A 13,784-nucleotide genomic window follows, 5' to 3' on the forward strand; every position below is an offset into this window, starting at 1 on the left:
TGAGAGAAAAAGGGGAGAGGCAGAGAGGAGGAGGCAGTCGCATTAGTCATGAAAAAAAGATGAGGCCTGAATCAGGATAGTTGCAGCAGGGGTAAAAAATGATCAGATAAGTGGGATATTTTGGAGGTTGAATAGGCCGGGCTAGGAGACTAATTGAAAGTAGTGGGTGAATGAGTGAAAGGAGTGTGAGTTTGTTTCTAGGTTGGGTATCATTTCTGGGTGATGGTGCCATCGACTGAGCCAGGGTACACAGAAGAAAAAGCAGGTTTCGTGGGGAAGAAGAGACTAAGTTCAGTGTGGAGTATGTTGAGTTAAGGTGTATGTGGAACATTAATTCACTCACCCAACAATTCTTTGTTGAGCATCTACTATGCACTAGGCACTACAGTGAGGATGTAGCAGTAACCCAGAGGCACTAGGTGTGAGGATGTAGCAGTAACCCAGATAAGGTCCTGGCCTTCATAGTGCTAATATTCTTCATGGGGATCAGTCAATAATCAAAACAAATACAATTTCATTCATATATTTATTGAGCATCTACTATATGCAAGGTACTGTTCTAGCACTGGGGATTCAGACAAGGTCCCTGCCCTCCTGTGATTCACATTCCAGAGAGGGAGACAGACAATAAAGTGAGTCAAATAAGAGAATTTCAAACGGCAGTGAGTGCTATGATGAAAATAAAACAAGTTATGAGACAGAGAAAGATTTGAATAGATGGTAGTCTATTTTAGACAGTCAAGGAAGGCCTCTTAGAGAAGCTGGCATATGAGTGGAAGACCTGAATAACAGGAAGAGCTGGCCAGGGACAGGGTAGGAGGAATAAAAAGTACAAAGTCCCTAATTTGGTGGTGGGGGCCAGTTCAGGGCACTCTCTCAGTAATACCTCCTGAGTATTTATTTATGATGGACTGGGTGGGGTATGGGTGGGGTTTTGGGGTGGCATCTCCAGACATGAGTAAGAGACCCTGTGTATACCCTTAAGGAGTATACAGTCTAATGAGGGAAGCAAGGTTCAATGAACAATAAAAGGCTGAAAAAGGTCAAACCCTAAGTGCTACCTAGAGGTATGAACAACATGTGTAGGAACAAAAAGGTAGCCACAATTAGTTCAAACATATTCAGTGAGTGTGTCAGGAAAGGCTTCACAGGAGGTGGCATTTGACCCAGGTACAGTGGTACCCACCCCTAAAAGTTCTTCTCCAGTGGTATTGGGTAGTAGAGTTGGGGGGTAAAGGATAACGGGGAAGGCAAAGCTGTCAGGGGGCTGAATCCGAGGCAGTTAGATTTGCTGACAAAGGAACTCACACTGCCGTGGATGGGAGGCAGCCAGCTGTTGCCCTGGAAATATGTGCTCTAGTTGTGTCTCACATCAGTGCGTGATCTGAACTGGCCGCCATAGTACAAGGCTGCCCTGGAAACTTTCTTCCTCTACCCCACCTCCACTTAACAGCTGTAAACATTTACTTTTAATTACATAGGCAATAGTATATGCATTTCCATTGTAAATAAACATCCAAACAGGCTGAAGATGCCCCTGACCACCACTCAATCCCTGCTTACTTTCCTAGAGGGAACCTCAGCGAGCTCTTTTCCGATTCATCTCTCTGCATATAAGTACATATAACTGTTGAGAGGAAAAATGATGAGGGCCAAAGTGGACTATAAAATACATGAAGAAAAATGGCGAAAAATGAGAAAACATTACATGAGGAAGAACAGACTTGCTCCAAAACGGACTTGAAAGTACAAAGACAGTGAAAACAAAAGACAAAATAATGACAAATAACATTATCTGAGAAGTTACTGTGCGCTAAGCACTGTTCTAACCTCTTCACATGCATTAACTCACTCAATCCTTACAGCCACCCTATGAGGTAGGTACTAGTACTATCCCCATGAGGTAGGTACTAGTACTATCCCCATTTTATGGATGGGAAGCTGAGTGTAGAGACTTTAAACCACCTGCTCGAGGCCACATAGCTAGTATGTGTGCAAGCTGGGGTTCCTGGCAATACAGGGCCAGACTCCAGGCTCTTCACCACTCCTTGTGTGAATCTAACAGCAACTGGTAGCTCTAAGATCCATGTCATAGGGAAAGGTGATCGACAGTTCTTTGCATAATTTGAATCACAGAAGCAAAATATGGTTTACATTCACTTGGAATAAAAACTAGCAGGATGCTCCCCCAGGTGCCAAACTAGGTAGCTGAGAACACCAACCCACTCCTCCAGCGCCAGCTTTAGTGGTGTGCCACCTGTACAGAGCTCTGCTCCCAGAAAGGATTTCAGGCTTGATTTAATGCTCTCCTGTCATTGTCTTGACATTCTTAATAATTTTATCTTTGAACCTGTGTCTTGTAAGTATAGTCCAGTGTGACAATGGAGCATACACATGAGCAGAAGAGATACACTGGGTGGCAGTGAGCAGAGCCTGTGGGCATGGCAGGTGATGTGCATGCTGAGCAGTTGGCCAGGCCGCCTGGCATATACAAGCACATCTGGGGCAGTCTGGGGCACCATGGGGCCCAGAGCGGGGGGATTGGGGGACATTGGGCCAGTGACAATGGTGGCAGGAGTAGCACAAGCAGCAGCAGCAGGGGTGGCAGTAGCCATAGCCCTGAGAGAAAGGACAGCCTCTGCATGGGGGCAGTGATGGGACCTGTGGTGAGAGGCAATCTTGCCCTTCTGTCAACAGAGCCTGTCCCTGCAGCATGTGCACAAATATTAACTCTGGCCTGAGCACTGGGACAGGAACTGCTGGCACTCAGACAGTAAACTTTGTCAGTAAATTATTACAAAATTAAAAAGTACTCACGGACATTGAAGTAAAGTACATCACTGGGGGTTATTAGAATTCTTTGAGGAGTTTTACAGCAGTCCCCAGGCTTTTTGGCACCAGGGACCGCTTTCGTGGAAAACAATTTTTCCACGGAGGGCGGCGGGGGGGGGGGCGGGCGGGAATGGTTCAGGTGGTAGTGCGAGTGATGAGGAGCGGCAGATGAAGCTTCGCTCTCTCGTCCGCAGCTCATTTCCTGCTGTGCGGCCCGGTGGTTGGGGACCCCTGGTTTAGAATAGCTCATTTTGAAAACTAGTGCAAAATTGCAAAGCAAATATCCACAGGTTAGGAAATGGAAATTAAATTTAAAGATCATCGAAGTAGACACAGATGAAGGCTTTGGATGAACCAATTATTAATGAGGAAGACAATTTAAAAGTGTTTTCCTTATAATTGAAGATATAGTGGTAGAATGCACAAAAAGGTGTTTTGAATTATAAATAAATAATGAAGCCATTTTTATTCCTTGTATGACCTTGTCTTAGTCTGTTCAGGCTGCTATAACAAAATTGCCATAGACTGGGTGGCTAATGAACAGATTTATTTCTTAAGGTTCTGGAGGCTGGGAGGTTCAAAATCAAGGTGCTGGCACATTCAGTGTCTGGTGAGAGCCCACTTTCTGGTTCATAGATGGTGATCTTCTTGCTGTGTGGGGGAAAGGGTGAAGGAGCTCTTTGGGGGCTCTTTTATAAGGGCACTAATCTCACTTATGAGAGCCCCACCCTCAAGACCTAATCACCTACCAAAGGCCCCACCTCCTAGTACCATCACGTTGTGGGGGTTAGGATTTCAACATGACTTTGGGGGGCGGGGACACAAGCATTCAGTCTATAGCATACCTCCACAAGTTACAGGAAGTGTCAGAGGAAACGTTAAATGCCATTGTATAAATTTATATTTAAAATTAGATTCAGACTTAGACAAAACTGATCTGTATGAAGAGTTAAATCTTTTTAGAAACATTGTTCTACAAGAATCATCAGATCTAGATGTATGAAAATTTGTATTTTGAAATAATTTATCAGGAATCTATCCCAATGTTGTCACAGCCTACAACAAACAGTGCCAGTAACAGTTGCATCAGTAGAAAGCTCCTTCTCAAAATGAAAAGTTATCAAACATTTGCAATCTTGACTGATGTTACCTTCAATCACACTGGTTCAAAACGAGGTTGCTAAAAATATAGATTTGATGATTAAATAATTGAATTTGCAGAAAAGTGAGCCAGAAAAATCTTATGATCAATCAAGGTATCATATTAATAACGTTATTATTTATTATATAAATTATGATCAAAATATTGTTCTGCAATTTGTAAGTTTATGTTGTTATTCATGTATCACTATTATCCCTATTATGTTATATAAGTAATAAAATATTTATAAAGAAAAATCATTTTATTTTAGTGCCTTTAACTGCATTTCCCACCTCTCCCCTGGCTTTTGAACAAGGAACCCTCCATTTTCAAATTATGTACAAATTATGTAGCAGGCTCCCACTCCTGCTGGATGGTAATTGTGAGATGATTTGAAGGGACTGTAGCCACTCAAACAGCCTTACTGCTCTAAACAAACTCCTTTCCACTGGGAGTAGGGGATGAGGGTGGGTAGAGACAAGCTTACAACACAGAAAAATGGAGGTTAGTGTGGATATCTATCATTTTCACGTGAACAGGATCATACTGTCCATATCATTTGGCCAATTACTTTCTTCACTTGGCAACATCTTGGAGATCTTTCTGCAAGGAAAATCAACCTTGTTCTTTTTTGAATTCCTGTTCAGGGAATTCCATAATTTGGATGGGTCTTGATTTATTTCTCCACTCTCCTGATGGATATTTAAAGTGGTTTTATTTTTCAGTAATACAGAGCTTCAGTGAACATACCAGTAGGGGCCTCCTTGTGTACAGGTGGACACCCACAAGTGAGTTGCTGGGCCACTTTCAATCTTAATTACATACTGCCAAATTGCCTTTCAAAAGCATTGTGCCAGTTTTCACTCCCATCAGCAGTGTATTTTCACATTTCCTAAGACTCTGACCTTTAAACTGTTTGCCAATCTGATGGAGAAAAAAAATGGTAACTCGTGTTTGTTTTTAACTCTGCATTTTCCCTCACTAGTGCAGTTGAATGTCTTTTTATATGATGTTTATTGGCCCATCCTCTGTGAACTTTTTGTAACCTTTGCCTAGTTTTTCTTACAGGTTTGTTTGTTTTCTCCATATTAAGTTGTAGGAGTCATTTATATTTCTGGATATTAACCCTTTGTCTATTATATATATTGCTGATATTTTCCCACAGTATGTAACATGTTTATGGTTTGTGTTAGCATACAGGAGTTATCATACAGAATGTTTGTATAGCCACTTGATATATTTACATCAATCTTTTCTTCTATGGCTTTTCTTTTTTGTTTATTGTTTTGGAAGACCTTTTTTATACAAGGCAACAACCATATTATCTTTTTTTCTCATTCTGTCATAGTGCTTTCCATTTAGGTCTTTAACCTACCTTAAACTCATTTCCTTCTCAACTTTTGCATTTCTCCTATCTGGAACTCTTTTCCCCCAGATCTTCCTATGGCTGACACCTTCAGAGTCAGCTCAAATATTACTTCTTCCAAAAGGCCTTCCCTCACCACCTTAACTAAATTAACCACCCTCTCTACATTAAGATGTGCCCTAGTTTGGGACTTCCCTGGTGGTCCAGTGGGCAAGACTCCGCACTCCCAATGCAGGGGGCCCAGGTTCAATCCCTGGTCAGGGAACTAGATCCCGCTTGCATGCCACAACTAAAAAGATCCTGCATGTCACAACGAAGATCCTGCGTGCCTCAACTGAGACCCAATGCAGCCAAAATAAAACAAACAAACAAACAAAAACAAAAAAAAGATGTGCCCCAGTTCATTACCTTGATTTATTTTCTTCATAGATCACCTCTTACTGAAGTTACCCAACTTATTTGTTTATACGTTCATGGTCTGTCTCTCCTTAGATTGGAAACTCCATGAAAGTAGGGATTTTGTCTTGTCCCCAGCTTCTAGAATACATTTAGAGTTTATTATAGTGAATTTGATATGATGTAAGGATAACTTTATTTTTTTCCAAAAGGATAGCTGATTGTCTCAATACCAGGACTTGCTTTTCTAAAGGAGAATTATTACTGAGTCGAGGATGGTTATGATTATTATTCAGTCCAGTGGTTCTCAACCTGTGGTGTATTGGAATCACACTTGGAGATTTTTTTAAAATTTAGATTTAATTTTAATTTAGATATAGATAACAAAGTACCACAAACTGGGTGGCTTAAAACAGAAAGGTATTGTCTCACAGTTCTGGAGGCTAGAAGTGGTATTGGCAGGCCATGCTCACTCTGAAAGCCCTACCAAAGCATCCTTCTTTGTCTCTTTCTAGCTTCTGGTGGTTGCAATCCTTGACATTCCTTGACTTGTAGGTGTATCACTCTGCCTCCATCATCACATGTGTGTGCCTGAATTTCTCTCTTCTTATAAGGACCCCAGTCATTGGGCTAAGGTCCACCCTAATGTAATATGACTTCATTTTAACATACAAAGACCATATTTCCAAGTAAGGTCACAATCACAGGCTCTGGGTGGACATGAATTTTGGGGGGTACACTATTCAACCCAGTACAGAGTGTCACATTTACAAACCCTGCTTTATTAGGTCTGGAGTGGAGGCTCAGCATCCTTAATTTTTAAAAGTTTTACAGACTTGACAAATGATGTCAATGTTCACCTGGAAAGGTGGACATGGGGGAAGGCCCTTTTGAAGCAGAATCTCAATCCCAGATGCCAGTAAAGAAAAATACTGATGAATTTCACTGCATAAAAGTTAAAACTTTGTGAGGCAAAAAAATACCATAAACAAATTCAAAAGATCAGCAAAGCTGGGAAAACATATTTGCATCATATATGATAAAAAGCTAATTTCTTTAATTTATAATGAGTTCAGAAGAATTAACATGAAAGAGACAAAACCCAATAGTAAAATGAGCTAAAGAATAAGCAAGTAATTTGGAGAGAAAGACATACACATATCAATAGAGATTTGAAAAGATGTTCAATCTCATCCATGAGTAAAGGCATATATAAATCAAAACAATAAAATACCATCTTCACCTATCAGATTGAGAAATGTTTAAAGTTTGATTGTACGTAGAGCAAGTGAGGGTATAAAGAAATACTAGATACTTTCATATGCTGTTGGTGGGACTGAAGTTGGTACAACTTTTTTCATTTATAATTTGGCAATATATATCAAAATAGAACACGCACATATTCTTTGAATGTTGTGGGCTTTGCTAGTGCCTCCTCAGCTATCATTTCCCCCTTTTTCCTTCCCAACAATTTGTAGATTTTTATTTGTATATCTCTTCTTCCCACTCATAGCCCATGTATTTTGGGGTAAACAGATCTTACTCCCAGTTCTTCTGACCACAGACATCATTAGTTCAGGGGAGGACTTGTGACCTAAGCAAGCCAATGAGGGAGAACCTTGGGAGTCCTGCTCACTGGGAATGTTGGGTCAGAGTTTTCTCTTCTCTGCTGGACTTAAAGGAAGAGATTCAAAGCCTCCATTGCCACTGGCAGCCATCTCGTGGCCACCTTGGCTAAAGCACTGGTTCTCAGCCTTCAGTGTGCATCATAATCACCTAATCTATTAAAACATAGATTGCTGATCTCTACTCCCAGAGTTTCAGATTCTGCGGGTCTGCAGTAGGAACCAAGAATTTCCTTTTCCAAGAAGTTCCCAGGTGATATTGATGCTGCTGGTCCAGGGACCACACTTGGAAAACCACTTGGATAAAGTAGGGACTGCACAGCAGAGGGACTTAAAGAAACTGGGTAGCTCTAGCTCACCCTACCGCTGGAGTTGTGTTTTGTTACTTGTAACCAAAAGCGCCCTAACCAATATACTCAGCAATCTCGGACTAAAAATTTACCCTATGGATATACTTGCAGAAGTTTACCAAAATATATGCCCAGGGATGATCATTGCAGCACCGTTTGTAATAGCTAAAACTAGAAGCAATCAAAGTACTTGTCAATGCCATTCTCTCACTTCGTCCCAGCTTACCCTTCTCCCTCCCCGTGTCCTCAAGTCCATCCTCTACCTCTGCGTCTTTATTCCTGTCCTGCCCCTAGGTTCATCAGAACCTTTTTTTTTTTTTAGATTCCATATATATGTGTTAGCATACGGTATTTATTTTGCTCTTTCTGACTTACTTCATGCTGTATGACAGACCAGACAGAGGTCCATCCACCTCACTAATACAGCAGAAACTAACACAACATTGTAAAGCAATTATACTCCAATAAAGATGTTTAAAAAAAATCTGGACCTCAAAGTACTTGTCAATAGGGAATTGATCCATCTGATTGAATCATCCATCTAATGGACACTATGTAGTGTTAAAAATTATGAAATACTCTGTACATGCTCACAGAAAAATATCTCTGAGATATATTAAGTATTAAAATCATGATGATTAAAAGGGAGTAATTTATACTTTTTAAACAAAAGAATAAATAAGCAGATATATGCTTAATTGTTTCCTGGAAGGTTAATTCTGATTAAGAATGGCTATATTTGAGGAAAGGAGTTGAAATTGAGGTGGTGCTAGAGGTTCTTCAGTCTTCATTTTGTATATTTTTATTCTGTTTGAGTTGCCTAACCTTAGGTAAACTTTCCTTTTTTCAAAAAAGAAAATGTCATTTGGAGTTATCTGGGCAAGGCATAGGCCAATTTTAATTTCCTTCTTTGTGTTTCTGTATTGAAGAAACAACTAATAAACGTTATGTTATTTTTTAAAAGATTAAATCATGAAAAGGTGAATGGAAAATTAAAGACTTCTCAGGTATTTTGATGTGCAGCCAGGCTTGAGTGCCACTAACATGGTGCATAGGTTATAAACTGGTGAGGACTTACACCTATCCAGATTGAGACTTAACTGGGGAGCTGCTAATTATACTTTAATGTGCATATGAATTACCTAGGGATCTTGTTAAAATGCAGATTCTGACTGAATAGATCTTAGGTGGGGCCCAATATTCTGCATTTCTAATAGGCTCTCAAGTGATGCTAATGTTGCTGGACTACTGATCACACTTTGATAGCAAGAACAAAGAAAGAGGAAAAGAGGAAAAAGAAGGAAGAAGAGGAGGGACCATGAAGATGGAGAGGAAGGGACAGATATGAGACACTGCAGAATGATTGGGCATATGGAAAGAGGAGAGTCTGAGGTGATGTGGTTTTTGGCCTGGGTGATGTGAGGATAGTAGTGACATTAACCAGAGATAGAGGAATCAAGCTGGAGGAGGAGGAAGTATAGGAAACAATGAAGGAGTGTGAGTAAGACTTCACATTTAAACATATTGAGTTATGATTTTTCTGGGAGAGTATTATGTGGACTTGTCCAGCAGACCATTTGAACTCTGACTCTGCTCAGTAAAGTTCACATAGAGGTAGATTTGAGACTCATCTGTATAAAGGTAAGAGCTGAGACCATGGGATAGGATGAAACTGACCAGGGAGAAAGAATAGTGAGAAGATGGCTGAAAACAGAAACTCTGAGAAATGCTAATCTTAAGAGACATGCTAAGAAGGAAATGAAGAAGTAGTTGGAGAGGCAGTACAGAAGACTAAATATCCTGAAGGGCTTTCCTACTAAAGAACAACTAGATCCTGCATAAAACATAATTTTTATTGTATTGCTGGATGTGTGAGTTAGCAACTGCTGCATAATAAACCAACCCACAACTCAGTAGCTTGAAACCAAACCATTTATTGTTGCTCATGAGTCTATTGCTCTGTTGATCTGCACTAGGCTTGGCTGATCTTGGCTGGGCTCACTCATGTATCTGTGGTCTGCTGGTGGGTTGGTTGGTGGCTGACAAGTCTAAGCTGGTCTGGCTGGATATAGCTAGACAAATGGGTCTCTCATCCTCCAGAAGGCTAGCCCAGGCTCATTCCCATGGTAATTCCAGGGGTCCAAGAGAGTGAGCAGAAGCACGCAAGGCTTAGAACTGACATAATATCACTTCTGCAACAGTCTATTGATCAAAGCAAAACACAAGACTAGTCTAGATTTGAAGGGTGGAGAAACAGATGCCATCTCTTAATGGGAAGAGCTGCAAAAGGTGTAGATACAGGGAGATGTGAACAACTGTGGCCATTTTTGTAATCAATTTATCATGCTGGACTTATCAGAAGTAAAAGGAGTCTTTAAAGAGCAAGCAAAATACAGCAAGCAAGCAAACAAACAAAGCCATGACAATAGTAATAAACCCCAGTGAGCTGGCTAGGGAGAGCAGGGCACTTGAGGACACTTCCAAAAATGGAATAGAGGTAGTTCCTTGGAAAACTGAGGTGCTGTTATGGAAGAAATGAGGAAAGGCTGCTGGTCAGGTAGGAAAACAAACAGACATCTGCCTCAGAATCCAAGAGTCTAGTCTTTGTCATGAGAAAATTCTAGGAATACTTTAAATTGACACGGAACAGCCTTGTCTTTTTGGTCCTTGAAACCAGTATGCACATGAGGCAACTTTTAGGAGTTTGAGCTTGGACTCAAAACCAGCATGTCAACTGTGTCTTCTTAAGGTATTGAAAGTGTTTTCACATCCACTAGCTTGTGTAACTCTCACAACTACCTATAAGGGAGGTAAAGCAGGCATTATTATTCCCATTTAATACTACTTCTAAAAATAATTTTGTCACTATCTTATAAAAGTGAGCATTTGCATACCTTAGGTCCCAGCAGGAGACACGTGCACAAGCATACACGGCAACATTAATGGAAATAAGCCATATTTCCATTGGACAGAGAATGGGTAGATAAATTGTGGTATAGTCACACAATGGAATACTATACAGAAGTGAAAACAAATTACAGCTACAGCAGTAACGTGTTTGAGTCTTAGAGAAAAAAAAAAGTTGGGTGAGAAAAGGAAGTTGCAGAACACTACATAAAAATAACGTTTTTATAAAATTATAAAGCAAGTACAACCTAACAATATATTGTTTAGGAATAATTACATATGTGATGTAACTATTTAAAAAGAAACCAAGGGAATGAAAACTAAAAGTCAAGATACCAGTTACCTCTGGGGAAGGCAGAGAGATGGGATAGTTCTTAGGTTGGGCAGTGGGTTCATGAGTGTTCATTTTATTATTGAATTTCATTAACATATGTTACATGTATCCTTTTGTGTTTATCAAATAATACATAATAATTTTTTTAAGTAGTCAAAAAAGGAAAGAGAAATAGCAGAGAAATGTCAGGGAAGCCAGAGAATTTCAGGAAATGGGTTGTGTTTCAGTGTCAATTACTGTGGAAGTCCTCAGCAAGATGCCTGTATGAAGACCCTGGACTTGGTGACTGGGAGCACACTAGTCGCCTTTGGAAGCAGCCACATTCAAATGGGAAGGGCTGATGCCAGATTATAGGCTAGGAAGGAACGTGTTATGAGGAAATCAGGACTGGGAGCATAGACAAGTCTTTCATCTACTACCAACCCTCCCACCCCCACCAAACCCATAACAGCTAACATTTATTGAGGCTGAATTATATGCCAGGCATTTTACATACACTATGTCATTTAATCCTCATAACCACCCCCACAGGGTGGGCTAGGGGAGCTAAACTCAATGCTTGTGTTACCACAAGATTATATCCACTTCAGCCCACATGCAGAGAATCCCTATGACACTGGAATGGGAATGAATGTTTCACTATTCCATTACAAATTTTAGGTATAATGACTCAAGTGGTTAGGTAATGGCAACCAGTCAAAAGGCAATGAGTCAAATCTACCCAGAAATGGGTCATTTCTCCCTGTGATGCTATTATTGCGACTCACCAAACTTACCTCTCCCTTTTCCCAGGGACATAGTAGAATTGTACTTTTCCACCTCTAGGAAATTAGGTGCAACCATGTGGGCCATCTCTTTGGGCAATAAAAAGAGAGAAGTGATGTGTGACATTTTAAGCTTTAAGAGTCAGTGTGTATTTTGGTCACATTCCTTCCCAACTCAGTGATGCGGCTTCTGTTGGTCTGAGTTATCAAGTGGCTTTGGATGAACAGAGCTCCCCTGACAATACATGTTGGACATAATGAGCAAGAAGTATACCTTTATTATGTGAGATTTGGGGGTTATTATAGCAGCAAAACCTAGCCTATCCCAACTGATACACTCCCCTTTTCTAGAGTTAAAGATTATAAATGTGTAAGGACTGAATAATAAGATGAAAATGTTTTAAAATATATAAAATAAACTGCCTAGAACTCTCTCTGGCACATAGTAATCCCCCAATAGATGACTTTCTGCATTTGCTCCTAATAAATGAGCACAGAATTTTCATATTTCTCACACACAAATAAAAGACTAGTTGTAGAAGATATAAATAGAAGACAATGTTCCAGGCTCACATTATTCCTAATACTTGTGATTTTAGAAGAGATATTTTCATTCTTGGTCACTTTATCCCTCAAGTCCATGAAAAAACACAGTTGACGCTGCTTGGGTCATATACCCATCCCTGCACTGGGGGAGGTGAAGCCATGTGACTGATGGTCAACCCATCCCTACCCCAAGATTGGAAAGAGCAGTTCCCCAAAGGAAAAAGAAAAACAAAAAACTGCACTTAACTGCTGCCAGAAAGAGGAAGGAATGCTGAGGAGGCAGAAATAAGAGTTATCTACTTAGTCAAAACATAGGTTTAGAACCCTGGTTTTTATCACTTATTAGCTGTGTGTGAACTTGGGCACCACTGAACCAGTTTGCTCGTGTGTAAAGTGAGGATAGTACTTACTTTGAAGAGTTGTTTGAAGCTTAGAAACAGTGTACAATAGCTTAGTACTATGCTTGGTACCTAATAGGTCCTCAGCAAACAGTAACTTTTAAAAGCCAAATGCTAAGGATTTCCCACTATTAAATTCTGAGTCCCAACACTCAAAGATCAAAGGTTAGGAAAAGACATCTATAGCCATAATGAACCAAACACAAAACAAATTTTTACAAATGATAGTTTTCATTTAAGGGTAAGTATTTACAAGCTTCAGTAACCTCTAATGCTCGCCTTTAGGTTCAGCTGTTTCCTTTTGTAATCTGTACACACAAGGCACAGAGCAGCCAGGGAGGCCAAGCCCAGCTAGCAACACTCAGCAGAAGCAGTAAGGTAAGAAGAATGCCCTAGAGTCCTGGCTTCAGACTCTGCTCCAAGCATCAGTCTATTGCTCAAAGGTGACTCAGAACTCTTTTTTTTTTTTTTTGAGAGCCCCATTTAAAAGCATGCATACCATTCAGTGATGAACGTTCATATTCAATCTTCTTGTGTTTTTGCCACCAACACATCCTCTGCCTCAGAAATCTACAATCTGTTTTGCACCAGGGAACATTTTCAAAGGTGTTTTAGCTGTTCTTGATTTAGTCATCAAACATTTCTAAGTGCATGCTTGGTGGTAGATGCCAAGAAGACAAAGATGGTCAAGTTTAATCTACTAGCAGAGATGCAGCGAAGTGCTACAGGGACTGGCAGTGGTGAGTCCGTACAGGGGTCCCTAGTAAGAGATCAGGAAAAGAATCACAAAGATATGAGCTGAATCTTAGGGTAAAAAGTTGAGACTGCACCAGAGACAAGGGGAGAGAGGTATTCTAGGCAATGGTATAAGCAAATGAGAAGAAATGGATATTAATAGCTTAATGTGTGTAGGATGTGCTTTAGTGTTGCTGGAATGAGTTGGGGTGGAAGGAAATGAGGCTGGAGAAGTGGTCAGGAGCCAGATCATGAAGGGACCATGGAAATGGGCATGCAGCATGTTAGAAGGACAGATTCCTCTGGAAGCTGATAAGCATGGTGGATTAAAGCCGTGGTTCTTAACGTCTCTTAGGTCATAGACTTCTTTAAGTAACTAACAACGGTATG

This window comes from Eschrichtius robustus, chromosome X (genome assembly GCF_028021215.1).
Source record: "Eschrichtius robustus isolate mEscRob2 chromosome X, mEscRob2.pri, whole genome shotgun sequence".
Taxonomy (NCBI): domain Eukaryota; kingdom Metazoa; phylum Chordata; class Mammalia; order Artiodactyla; family Eschrichtiidae; genus Eschrichtius; species Eschrichtius robustus.